Raw genomic sequence first — 14,267 nt, 5'->3', positions numbered from 1 at the left:
GGTTCTTCTGTTTTTTTGCCTTAAAGTAACATCCATTCAGACCACACTTGTGATGAGCATTTATGTAACATGCTTGGAAGTCCTATATTTTTATACCAGGTGGGAGGTATATATTACAGGGATCCCTTGAACCTTTGCAATGTTGTTCACTGCTTCCTGTACAGTAGCTCATTTAAAGTAAGAAATAAAACCATATGATTGAACGTTAACATTCAGAAGTTTGAGCATGCTTTTGCACCAAGCAGTACACTGCTTATGTTAGTAAAAAAAAGAGTCCCAAAGTGTTACTTTTAAAGCAATTTACTCATAAGTTTGTAGTATACTGTCCCAATATTATTATTAGACCAACATGACTATTGACTACATGAGTGTAGCTTCAGTAAACTGATCCTCCATTCAAAATGATCATCCAGTATTAACAGAATGAGCAGGTGTATCAGACATCTGGTGTACATTACAATTAATTATTGTTATTATTTTTGAGTGAATTAATTGTGCTGCAAGCCATCTTTTCCTCAGTGCTGGTTTAATTACCATATTCGCCTGTTGACAGAATTCTACAGATGTTATTTCAATATAGAATCTGCAGTGACAGAAGCAGAGAGGTCAGGACCCCAAACGTATGATGGTATTTCTTGTATGGTTAAATTCGGAGGGATGGAAAAACTGTAGGACAAACTGACATTAGTGCGATAATAGAGTTTAAAATGAAAAATGATATTGCCAGTTCTAAAAAGGCTTCTTTTTTGCTTTCCTGGTTTTATCCTTTGTTGCTGTGGTAACAGAAGAACTTTTTTTCCCGACATTTCATATTTCTTTTGCTGACTGTACCGGAAAAATGGCAATAACCAGGAAACCCAAGTGTTATAAAATATATCTATTTGTTCATTTGATTATATAGCAAATTCAACAGATAAAATGTAGTCCCTTAGGAAGCCTTGAAATTGAATGATTGGAATGTACGCGTAGAGCATAGAAGGTAATTCTGGAAGTATTTAGAGACGGGAGAATAAATGTTGGAAGGGAACCTAATAGTAGACAGATTTAAAACATACTGTGATCAATAAAAAGTGTTTAAATGTAGGGAGGTAGTGCAGGACCACTGCACTTATCAACCTCATGCAGCAGTCCCCTGTAGTGGAGCAGGCACTGAGTCTATGTCTGTCTGCTGTAACCCATTGCCTAGCAACCAGCTAGGTGCACAGCTGCATAGTGATATCAGGGCTGCAGGAAGTTGCACAGCAGCCTGGGAGTGCTTAGCAAGAGGAGGAAACAGGAACTGCCTGTTAGAGAAAGCCACAAGGTGAAGAAAGACAGAGGCATGAGAGTTGCTGGTGGGCCCAGAGAGCTGGAAGGCTCCACCAGTGGTCATTTGGATCAGACTGGCACAGGGAAGCCGTATACTGTGCCTGGAAGGATCGAGATTCTGAGAGGAGTCCTGACTGGAAGAACCTGCAGGGGATTCCCATATTAGAATCAAAAGGGGCTGGAATTGCACTGCATGTCCATAAGTGCTTGAGTCCCCTGAAGAGTGATTGTAAAGTATCCTAAGAGCCTGGGGCATGAGTATTATCATTATCCATAGCAAAAGAGTGCTCGAAGATTACAGAGACTGTGTTTTGGGGACTGAGTAAAGAACTTTATTTCTTTAGTTAGAGAGATAGTTTGTGCTGGCCCAATTTAATTAGTGTAGCCCCAATGCCACTTGTCAGGAGTGTTGTATGTATTAGATTACCCTTTACTTACTTTTATTTTAGATAAAGTCATTTAGTTTACCAAATACTGTGTATGCATTATTACTGTGTCCTAGTGGGCCACCCATAGGTCCATTCCTGGATCCCACTAGGCGGAGGCACTGTGCTAATAAGTACCAGGTAAACAGTTTCTTCCTGCAGAGTGGATCAGGCTTGTCCAATGCCATCAGGTGAGGACCACACGTGGCGTGTAATACCGGCAGAAGGGGTCACAGTAATAACAAGATTTAATGAATAAAAGGTCACAGTTATAACAAGATTTAATAAATAAAAGTTGGTAGTGGGAAATTGTTCACAATACAAACATGCATGCGTCTGAGCTAACACATTTTCCTTTGTGCAAATTTAATATAGTTTAAGGTTAAAATATTTATTATAGTTTAGCGACCACAGCGGAAGAATGATTGCAAATGTTCTAGTTTGCACCAGTGAGCAGTTTATCTAACAAAATTTCTTACTGAAAATGTTATGTTTGCTCCAAAAGATGACAACACCTTCATGCATGTCTTAAAGTGAGCAATTAAAATTTGCAATGCAATAACAGGCTAATGAAGAATATTACAGTGGGAAATTGGACCTTTTATCCTCATTTGTGCTATCTCTGCGACTTTTGTTACAATTCCCCCCATATCTGGTAACCAGTGTCATTCGGGGTCATTTACTATTCAGCAAAATACTATTCCCATGTGCAAAAGCACAAAGCAGCTCAAGAGAGTGGGATTAGTTATCATTCGAAGAACACTTCTGCCTGGGGGAATGGCTGCAGGGGACAAAAAATCCAATGCAGACCAGTCCTGTCCTTACCACCATAGGGCAGGCAGTTAGGACAGGGCCAGTTGTGGCCTGTGTTCCCGGCCTGAGACCTGTAGCATTTCTGCATAGAAAGAAGGCAGAGTGCAAAGGGCAAAAAGGGCACATTGCATCTGTGCAGTTAGCAAGTAAATGACCCCTCTAGTTTCCAGTGAAAAAAAACTGTCAAAAAACAGAAATGTCCTTTAAAAAAGCAGACAGGTGTAAGCTATAATAAATAGTCCGTGAGGCAAATACAGAAGGTAGAGTAGAGCATTTATATTTAATCAGCTGGATACTGAGCTGTAACAGAATGAAGTTTTTCTCTTTCCCATCACCCAACAGAAGCTTGGGGGCCAAAGCAGGTACAGAGCAGCATCTGTATCTGAATACCAAATGAACAGGATTATTATTTCCTAGTACCAGACGGGCCCCACACCAAATACTGCAAGCTGCAGTCTGAAGCAGTGGCTGTTTGTTTATATTTAATAAGCATAAAAAAGAAACTGCTGTCACTCAAGTGGAGAAGTGATGCGCAGATGCTTTGGGACTGAAGTGATATGAGCAGGGCTCATCTAAATATATTGGCATTTAACTATTTCACTGCAAATTCATTGCAACAGCTTATTTCAAAGTGAGGCCTTTTTAATTCTGGCAACTTAAAGAAGAAATCATTTCATGACAGGGTTGCTCACCCCAAATATTGCTTTACTACAGCAACATTTTTGGCAAGAATTCTTTAAAACAAAGTAGAGAAAGCCAATAGTGATGGGCAAATTTGTCCCATTTTGATTTGCCATAAAATTAGAGAAACGCCATCACTCTTTATTTATTTTGACGCATGTCAATTTTTCCACGAGTGGCAATTTTTACATGCGCAACTTTTTTTAAAGTCAATGGGTGTCAAAATAATTTTGACGCTCAACAATTTTTACACAAACGACTTTTTTGTTGCAGCAAAATTTTCACCAGCGAATTTTCTCAGCATTTTCGCAAGACAAAATAAATTTGCCCATCACTACATAGCGTACAGGTATGAAACTTGTTATTTAGAATGCTCGGGACCTAGGGTCTCCATACTTAAGTCTTCTAAAAAAAAACATTTAAACCTAAAATAAACCCAATCGGATTGTTTTGCTTTCAATAAGGATGAATTATATCATGGTTAGGATCAAGTACAAGGTATTTTTAATTATTTTTAATTTTAAAATTGTGAATTATTTGATTGAAATGGAGTCTATGAGAGATGACCTTTCTGTAATTTGGAGTTTTCTGAATAATGGGTTTCTGGATAATGGATCCCATATCTGTTGATATTTTTATTCTTTACCAATCAGGCTGTTGGAGGACTTAGAAAACCTTCTATTGTACAGTATTGCTTTAAGAATGTATATCTCTATTGTTTTTGGATTGTAGTTTCCATCATACTTTAACCCTTTAAGAACACCTTGCTTCAAAGTGTAAATAAGACATTAGAAAGGCTGGGAGTATAGAAAAAGAAAAGTTGTTATTGACACAACTATTCTACTGTGTTCTCTTCTTTTATATTTTATTCCAGAATTTCTTGCAAAGTGTTGATTTTTATCAGAAAGTAACAAAATCTCACGCCTAGGCTACTGCCAGCTACGCAATTAAACATCTGGATTTAGAGAATTCTGTCAGTTTAAGTGACCGTGAATCTCCTCAAGATGGCTTACGGGCTTTAGGATTCCTTGTACTCCTGATGAGCCAAAATCATTTATATTTGGAACTGTGTTAAATCCTGCCTAGCAGAGCAAGGAGTTGTGTTTGAGAGCATTACAATATCTCCTTTTTATTTGCAGTAGCTCTTCTGCTCTGCTCATGCCCTGAAACCTTTCAGATGTTTTACCAAGTTGCATGTTCTAACGGTTTCAGCTGGCTGCTCATGTAGTTTTAACCCAAGAAGCTGTTAAGTCATGTCCATCTTTTTCAATCGTTCATTTTTATGAGGAAGGATTTACTTTAGGTCACCTTTTGACATTTAAATACTTTGTCTTTAAAACCCTTTTAGTTTGCAAAGTAATGTAAAGTTTTATCAGGTAGAAATACCCATTATCCAGAATGCTAGTTTTTCTGATGATAGGTCTAACTGTAAAGTGGAGCACCATGACTTAAGGCAGAAGTATTTAGACTTGTATGGTTCAGGTTGAAGCACCCCAACTAACCACTGTAGATGATAACAAGCTTACACATACAGGATCTGTTATCCATAAATCTCCGAATTACAAAAAGGCCATCTCCGATAGACTCCATTTTACACAAATAAGTCATATTTTTTAAAATGATTTCCTTTTTCTCTGTAATAATAAAACAGAACCTTGTACTTGAAAGATGTAATTAAACCTTAGTGAAAGCAAAACCAACCTATTGGGTTTAATGAATTTTTAAATGATTTTGAGTAGACAAAGTATGGAGATCCAAATTATAGAAAGAAATCTTATCCATAAAACCCCAGGTCAAGAGAATTCTTGATAACTGGTCCCATACTTGTATATGAAACCCTTTCTCCATTAGCCATTCGTCAATATCTTGATTAGCACCATGAATTTTGCCCTGGGCTTCAGAAGTATACGGGAGAAAAAAATAGATATTCTACCCAAATGTCACTTTTTGGTTCTCAGGCAAAAAAAAAAAAAAACAGAAAGTTAAATTGCTGCATTTCAGAGCTTTCTGGATAACACATTTGTGAATAACAGGCTCTTTAATGGTATAAAAAATTAAACAAGTAAACATATGAAATATAAGTATTTATTTTTTCATATATACACATTTTTATGATTTATTTTTGCTATAGTACATATATTCCTGCAGAGATGAAAATCTGTCCTTGGCATGTTTTTACGAGGCTGTACTGGGACCCTATAGGCAAACTTAATATACAGTATAATATCCACACACTCACAGGTCTTCATAAGAAAGAGTCAACATTTATTGTGTTGTCAGCATTTCACCATCCCAGGAGATTTCCATTAGTTTCCAGGGAGACTTGAATATAAACTCTACAGGACAGGGACCTCCTGTGTACCTCGACACATGGCAATTCATCTTATGTGTAACTGTCTATATATTGATTTATTGTTTTTCTTTACTTTCATTGCCCCCTTCATCTTTGCTTATAATGTACTATAATAAATGTAGCTAGGACTAAATAAAAAAATGAAAATTTAAACACATATATTTATTCCTATGTGTATGCATACCATCCCAAATTTTTGGATGTATTCATTGGTACAGTAAAACATCCTTTAATCTATGGCAGTCACAGGGTATTACAATTACTAACATTAGGCAGCACAAATAGTAACTAGATAGATAGATGTTAGATAGATAAATAGATCACTGTTTTTATGACTGTTTATACTAATGTTTATTTCCAGAGCTGTGGCATAGGTAGAAGTAAAGCCCGTAGTGTTTCTGTGGTTTCTGTCCACTGGGTGGCAGTTATCTATAAACATTTCCAGCCTAATCAGATGGCTGTATCCATAGCACTTGCTTCATCTTGCATTTCTTTGAAACTGCTACGAACAGAAATAAAGGGCACCGTTTACTTTTTGTTGTTTTGCTCACAAGGCAGTGGATGAAAGTGTCCAGTTGTTCTTTAAAGCGATAATAGCTTAGAACACAAATCCTGCCAAAAATCAACATGCTTTTTAACATTTTTATTGGCTGATAAAATACGACATGGGAATAGAACATACTTACAATCACGCCATGTCAGAAGCAGAGGCAGAACTCAGAGACTGTTTTAGCTAAAAATATTTCTAGGGAAATGATATACTGTACCCCGCCAATATCTCTTTTTTCAATATTTTCTCCTTGGTATGAAAATACAGTTATGTTGAGAGACAGTGAGGACAGATCATTATCATAAAGGCTGTTTGAAAGGCAGTTGCATGGCTAATTTACAGCCCAGTGGGTAACAGCAATTAGTTGATGTACCCACACTGGTGTTAGACAGTCTCAGATCAAATAGTAATAGTATTGTATTAATGGCACATTTCTGTTTATACGTATGCAAGGCCACTTAAATTTGAATTAAAGTTGTATGTATTCATTATTAAGTGTTGTAGCTGGCAGTTAAGTAAACTGTCATGAAATCCATTGACTTCATCCACAAACTGTAATAATACACTGGGAACCTACAGTGGAGAATGGCCTTGTTCTTGCTAAGAAATACATCTTTCCTTTCATGTAGACATGCACAGACACTTTTGTGTTGGTCAATTAAATGGGTCATAAACCTTCTATTCAAATGTTCTGGACTACCTCAAGCATCCTATCAAGGTTTAAAACCTGATTGCAGTTGATGTCCAACAACCATAGAGATGAATTCTTAAAGGAACTATACAACCCAACAGGATAGCTGTCCCACTTTACCTCCTAGTTCTCTATAGTCTTTGACAATAATACTGAAAATGAGAATTCTAGTGACCAAAAACCTAATTAGATAAAAGAGAATTCATTGTTCAGACATGAGAAATTCCTGAAAGTGCTAGAAAAACTGTGCTCAAAGCAGGGGTCATGGCTACATAGGAAGAGCAGACCCTGTGGCTGCAGTGGGGGCAGGAGGTATAGGGGGGCATAAGTCCCTTATTAATGAACAATTTCAACATATATTGGTAAAACAGCACACTCTTTGGATATGTTGGGGGTCATAAAATTAATTTGCTGTGGGGCCCAGTAACATCCAGCTCAAAGCTTCCAGTTGCACACTTTATTAAAGGGATACTGTCATGGGAAATAAAAATGCAAAATGAATCAGTTAATAGTGCTGATCCAGCAGAATTCTGCACTGAAATCCATTTCTCAAAAGAGCAATCAGATTTTTTTATATTCAATTTTGAAATCTGACATGGGGCTAGACATATTGTCAATTTCCCAGCTGCCCCAAGTCATGTGACTTGTGCTCCGATAAACTTCAATCACTCTTTACTGCTGTACTGAAAGTTGGAGTGATATCACCCCTCCCTTCCCTTCCCCAGCAGCCAAACAAAAGAACAATGGGAAGGTAACCAGATAACAGCTGCCTGGTAGATCTAAGAACAACACTCAATAGTAAAAACCCATGTCCCACTGAGACACATTCAGTTAAATTGCGAAGGAAAAACAGCAGCCTGCCAGAAAGCATTTCTCTCCTAAAGTGCAGGCACAAGTCACATGACAGGGGCATCTGGGAAATTGACAAAATGTCTAGCCCCATGTCAGATTTCAAAATTGAATATAAAAAAATTTGTTTGATCTTTTGAGAAATAGATTTCAGTGCAGAAGTCTGCTGGAGTAGCACTATTAACTGATGCGTTTTGAAAAAAACATGTTCTCTGATGAAAAGATCCCTTTAAGTATAGTGTGGTTAGGCAGTGCAGTACAGTAGGATTTAGTGTCCTTTTAAAGGGACACCATGTGTTGCTGGACTACAGCTCATAGCATGCCTTAACCTTGATAATAAGCTAAATTATGCCCGGATTTGTAGTCCAACGACAACTGATGTGGTTGAGCAGTGCAGTAGAGTATCAGTACCCCTTGGTTTTAGTGTATTCAAAATGTGTATAATTTAGGTGGCGCTACACTGCTATGTAAATTGTATTTCCCCTGTAAAAGGAATGTTAACCTTCATTGCATCGTGCTGCAAGGTTGGCATCAAAAACTACAAGTACACGGTGAATCTCGAACAAAAAATACTGTGTCTAGCTCTATATAACCTTCCTCTATGATACAGTATTTAGCACATTGAGATTACTGTGCAAGTTCTGCTTGCTCAAACTTCAGAAGAGAGGATATGGTGCTGCATAAGTGAGCAGAGTTTAAAGGGGTTTAAATATGATATGGAATGGCCAATTCTAAGCAATTTTCTAGCAATTTTGAATTATTTGCCTTTTTCTTTTGACTCTTTCCAGCTTTCAAATGGTGGTCACTGACCCCATCTAAAAGCAAGTGCTCTGTAAGGCTACAAATGTATTGTTATTTAAACGTTTTATTTCTCAACTCTATATTTAGGCCCTCACCTATTCATATTATTCCATTTATTCATATTCCATTTTCTTGTTCAAATCAATACATGGTTGCTAGGGTAATTTGAACCCTAGCAACCAGATTGCTGAATTTCAAAACTAGAAAGTTGCTGTATAAAAAGCAAAATGACTAATGCTGTTGGAAATGATCATTTGGAAACAGGGATCATCAAGTATAAAGAGAACAGGCAAGATTCTCATTGCAAGAACCTATAGATCAACTGGGTGAAAATGTTTTCTTGTTGGTACAGTAGTATAGTATCCATCTCTATTTGTGCTGCAGACATTGTTTAACATTTGATAATATGGGAGAAAATATTTGGAATCCAATTTCAGCACCTGCATTAACACTGCTAACAATATGCAGCTTGGGGGAGTTGTAAACGTTTAGTAAACACTGTGATTGGATGAGACTAGAAATTGATACAATAAATCAGTTTAAAAATAATCCTCCTCCTAGTTTAAATGCAGTTTATTTTGCATTCTGTGTGTCCAATACTCTTTAGCAAGGAGTTAACTAAGTCATTATTCAAACAGGCAAGATGCTATTGATTACTTTTAGGGAAGACGCTGAGGGACATTTAGGCCTATAGAATGCTGACTTAGCAGCAGGCATTATGGGGAATTGCATCTGGGAATTTTCAATGTTATAATTTTACTATTTCCTTTAAGTGATCTTTTTAAATGATTTTGGTGGGATGGCTGGAAGCCTCATTAAATTTTAGCTTTCTCTTTGCTCATCTCGATAGAATTCATTTATAATTCAGTTGAAAAAATAAAGGGTTCTGGACCGGAAGGTCTATAAAATGCCTGATAACCTATTGGTGTATTTCTAGTCCAGTGTTTAGATCCCTTTTAAATGCAAAGTGCAAGGGGAGTTCTTTTCAATAACAGAGATATGTGCAGGGCTGTGAAGATCATGCTAAAGAGATATGTAAAACATTGATCCTAGGAAACGATAAGATTGCGGGTGAGTCAGGTCATGAAGAGATCTTTCTTTCCTGGTCAAGTTACTGGCAAATTTGTTTACTTTTTCCTCTAAATCAATATGAATAGTGTATGAGTATCTCACCTAGTTTAGCATTTGCAAAAGGTTGAATATGACTGACAAGTGCCTGCATTCGCATGGCAGACACAATATTCAAGCAGCAAAGCTCTATTTTTGTCTTGTGTTCGCTTCTGCTTTGTAAAGAAAGTGACATTTTTCTGAGGTTAGTCTGAGAAATGAATAATGGTGCTGAATTGTTAGAAGAGGTAGCAGTGAGATAATGTGTGCTTCTGTGTACACACTAATGCTAAGTCCCGTACTAAGCAGCGTCAGATTGGGGGGATCCGTGCCCACAGGGGCTGCTACATTAGGGGACTGAAGAGCCCCCTGGACCCCCTGTAGCCACCCCTGGGGGCCCCTGCCTCAGCCGCAATCCCCCTCCACCCCCCATCCCCACCCCTGCCAGTCTGTACCTTCCTTTCTCTTCATACAATTGGAGTAGGGGGAGGTCAGGGAGTGCACAGTCTCAGGTGGCCATGGGGTGTGGATCTGGGCCGGCAGGGCCCACCAGCCTATTTCCCAGTGTCCTGCCAGCCCAGTCTGGCCCTGTTACTAGCCATTTTATTGCACAATCCACAATGCTAGTTGTGGAAACAAAGAACATTAGACCAGAACTGCAAAGATCAGGTGGACTTTTTATTGGAGGATTATTTTGTACACAAAAAAACTCTTCAGAGGGGCCCAGTGCAGACTTATCCTGACCTCCCTTCATCTGACCCCTGTATGTCTTGTCTTCAGTTCTCTTGCTTCCTGTCATGTGTGCCGGGTAGATAAGAGAGCAGCCAGGGACCCTGTGGTCCGGGCCCTCCTGTCCCCTGGACCCACCCATGACCGCGGTGTCTACTTCATCTATAATTCCATCACTGGTTGAGCAACAGGATTTAGAGACACAGCAATAATGTGCTGTTTGTAGACTGTATTTATTGTGGGACTAGTTGGAACAATATGGTTTTCCATTCAAAGTTTGAGTTTGGATTCACCCAATGACTCAATGGAAGAAAAGCAGTTTGAATGGAAACATTAAAATTGAGGTGTGGCGACTTTACCTATGATGCTGCTACAAACACATTAAAATGGGGGAATTTATGTTTCCCTAAGATGGAACAAGATGTCTGTATGCATCATTCATTTGTATTCATTCTTCTGCTTTTGGTCTCTATACTACATGATGATTTCCAAAAAATAAATATGTACATAAGTATGTTTATTAATTATGATATCAACCTTCAGTTTGGAGAACATTATTAGCAATTATTGTGATACTGATGAGCACTAACCTATGGACATTTGAAGATAATGAGTAACATGCCATTTTTCTTCTCCCTTTATTTTAGGAAATCTCAGTATTTCCTGTCCCATAACGAACAGAGGTGTTCACTGCAATGGTTATTTTTATGACAACAGATTTTTATGCCTAGTGTAGAGATAATGATACCAAACAGCATACCCATTATCATTGTATAGATCGCTGGCATCAATGTTCTATTCTTCATGTTCATTATCCCTGTATAAATCCACAACATTATAACAAACTGCGCATTTAGTCGCCTTTTTATTGTGCTCCAAGTTCATTATTTGTGGATGGATGCCTTGAAATTGTTTCAGTTTTTACATTTATCCATGATTATGGTTTTCATAAGCTGTGTTTTGTAAATAAGGTCAAGGTTGCAACGAGTGCAGAGAGGACCAATTTCCCCACTTAAAGTGTGGCAATCTTTTTAAAGGGACATTAAACCTTACTGTACTGCTTTTCTCAACCACACTTTATTCAGTTTTTGCTGGACTACAAATTCCAACAATAACTGTTTAAAAATATGGAGCTAATAAGAAAACCACATTTGGTGTAAACATGCACGTTTTAGGGCAGAGGGCAAGCGTTGTATGACATGCCAATCCAGCTGCAAATTGTACCTGAAAATGATTTAAAGTTGTTGGCAGCAGCTATGTACTGTATATATATCATTTAAATAAGCTCAGAAGGGATGGTCTTTGCATACAATAAGCTATGCTTTAGTACTTCACTGTTTATTTAAGGCTTTATAAATGGATTTGGACATTTTATGAAATTCTGGACCATGTATTTTTCCCCTAATGGTGCTATATTTTATTCTTGTAAAGCAATAAAGAAGATGCCTGTTCCCTCGACAGCATTTGATGTATCCGTGCTTTAATGGGTTTCTGGAAGCTATAAGAATATGAGTCTGTATTCAAAAATATGTAAGGCAAAAGGATAAATGTATATATTGCATGCATATATTTATTTTGTTATTCTAGGACCCTTGTTCAGAAGCTAAAAAGGAAGATACATTTCTAAGCTTGGTACAGCTAAAATGACATGCAGTATGCAGCAAACATACTTCATGGTTCCTGCAAAAAAATGCAGATTAATAAATCCAATTTATGAACATCTGCCATGAAGCTTTTCCACAGGTATTGCCTCCTGTTCCTTTACAAGATTACAATAATTCAGTGACAAATGATGGGAATAAAAGCAGGCGGTAAATCATAACAATGAGTAAAGTGAAGACCCTGCCTCAGGGAGAGGGAGATCAAATGGTTTCATGCATTGGTTTGGGCTCAGCACTCACAATGCAAACTTAGGAATGTGACCCTAATGCGGAAACCTTTATCTGCCCAAATAGCTTACAGTCTAGGGTGGCTGCTTTATAGCTAAAACATCCAAGAAAAATATATTCCAGTATTCGTATTGCATAAGAATCTGCAGGGTAAGACTGGGTCCCCAGCCCAGACCTGCTATTGCCGCTGCCCCAACCTCCTTCCCTGGCATTGATAGCAGCCGGGAGCAGGAAAAATGTATGTGTGAGGGGGTAGAGGGGTGGTTTCAGGTAGGGAGCGGGTCTGGGCTGGCAGGGCCCATAAGACCTGGACCCATAGGTTTTTTCCCTATTCCCGCCAGCCCAGTCTGACTCTGATAGGGCTGTGGCATCTTGTTGCTCCAAAACCCATACAGAAACAAGACCTACAATTATATAGGAAATCCTCTGGGACTTTAAATATCTTTCTGATATACATTAGGTGGTACATTAGTGATGTGCAGGTCAATTAAAACCTGCAACCAACCCTTACCTGCAAAACTTTAACCCACACCCAGGCCTTACCTGCAAAATTTGCTATTATAGGACCCAATCCTAAAACAAACCCATACCTGCATCTTCTCACTACTTCTGAGCGCCTCTGGTTCCAATGGAGAAAGGAGCACCGCTTGCCCACCCTGTCCTTCTAGAATGGACGCCTGGTGCACGGTGATGGAGGGATCGGCACCCTCCCAAAAACAGTACAAAGAAGGATTCACTGGCACTCGAAGGCTGGTGCAAGCAGGGACAAGCACTTGCGTTTTTTTATTTAGCAGAAAGGTGCAACGTTTCGGGGACAAAACCCCTTTGTCAAGCAATCTGCGCCTCTGGTTCCAAGACATGGAATCTTCAGGAGCAGTAGAGGAGTGTACTTCCCCAGTTTGACCCGCATCCAAACCTGCAATGGTTGGCCAAATTTCAACCAAAACTCAACCCAGCCAGTGGGCAACCGGCACATCACAATTTTACATCTAATCTAAAGGTTTGCAAAACTAAGAGTCCTTGTTTATATATATATCACATAATACATATCTGCGGGGTAAGGTTATGTTCCATTTTTGTGTAATCTTTTTTTATAATGGGTATGAATATTTTGTTATTTAAGAAGAAGATATATTTTATGATAAAATCCTTGCTGTCCTACAAAATAAAAAAAAACTTTTTTGTAATTAACCTTGTGTTGATGCATAGATAACAATTCTGTTAAATATAGTAGAATGCATTAACTGGTTTCAAATTAAAACAAATACGTATATTCAACGGTTACATGCAGATGCTTTATGACTGGATGGTACCTTTTTGAACCACCACAATTCAGCTTTAACATGATAATCAAAGTCACACTGTGATAAATAGGTGCTAATTGCACCAATTATGCATTGTAACACCTGTTGCACCCAACATCTGTTCTAGTTTCTATTATACCTACACAAGGAGCCGACATCATTAGATTCTCTGTAAAGCAGGATTCAGCAGAATGTATAGATTTTTTTTGCATAACTCTGGCTTCTGTACAGTAGAAGTGGCTATATAAAAGTACAAGGTTGTAATATTTTTAATTATAATCTACAGTTTAATATATATTGGTAACAAAGTCTCCTGAGAGATCTCCAACTTCAGCCGCATGTTCTACAAAACACCTCTACCATTTAGTGGCAGCATACCCCCTTTGATTTGCAAGTGGGCAGGAGAGAGATTGAGCCCATTGGGAACTGGCAACCTCTACCTGGTGCACAACCCTAAAACCCACCCCATTTTCTGTAGGGAGAAGGGGGGCATGTGGGTGAGCATGGCAGGGCCCCTGCAGGTATGTTTGGAAGGGGGTCCCTGAAGATGTGTATGGCAGGGGCCCCTGATATCTATAATTAAGCCCCTGACTAATTTTCTTAATCCCCCCCCTTATTTTTACTTCACTTTAATTTACTGTGTTGGGTTACCAGTGTGTTGAAGGGGTTCAGGTTGGCAATTTAGCTGGAGATGCTGAGAGTTACAGTCGAATAAGAAATGACAAATCAATGTTAAAGGGTAAAACAAAAGAGAAAGCAGTCTCATC

General features: G+C 38.4%; 1 protein-coding gene across 3 annotated transcripts in view; it reads left to right on the top strand.

Moving 5' to 3' along the window:
• Positions 1–14,267, top strand: part of LOC108708254 (CUB and sushi domain-containing protein 2-like) — a 591,784-nt gene that overhangs the window by 136,264 nt on the left and 441,253 nt on the right. The window lies entirely within an intron of this gene.

Source organism: Xenopus laevis, chromosome 2L (genome assembly GCF_017654675.1).
Source record: "Xenopus laevis strain J_2021 chromosome 2L, Xenopus_laevis_v10.1, whole genome shotgun sequence".
Classification (NCBI taxonomy): Eukaryota; Metazoa; Chordata; class Amphibia; order Anura; family Pipidae; genus Xenopus; species Xenopus laevis.
Note: the sequence above shows the minus strand (reverse complement) of the source record. Positions and strands in the feature narration are given on the sequence as shown.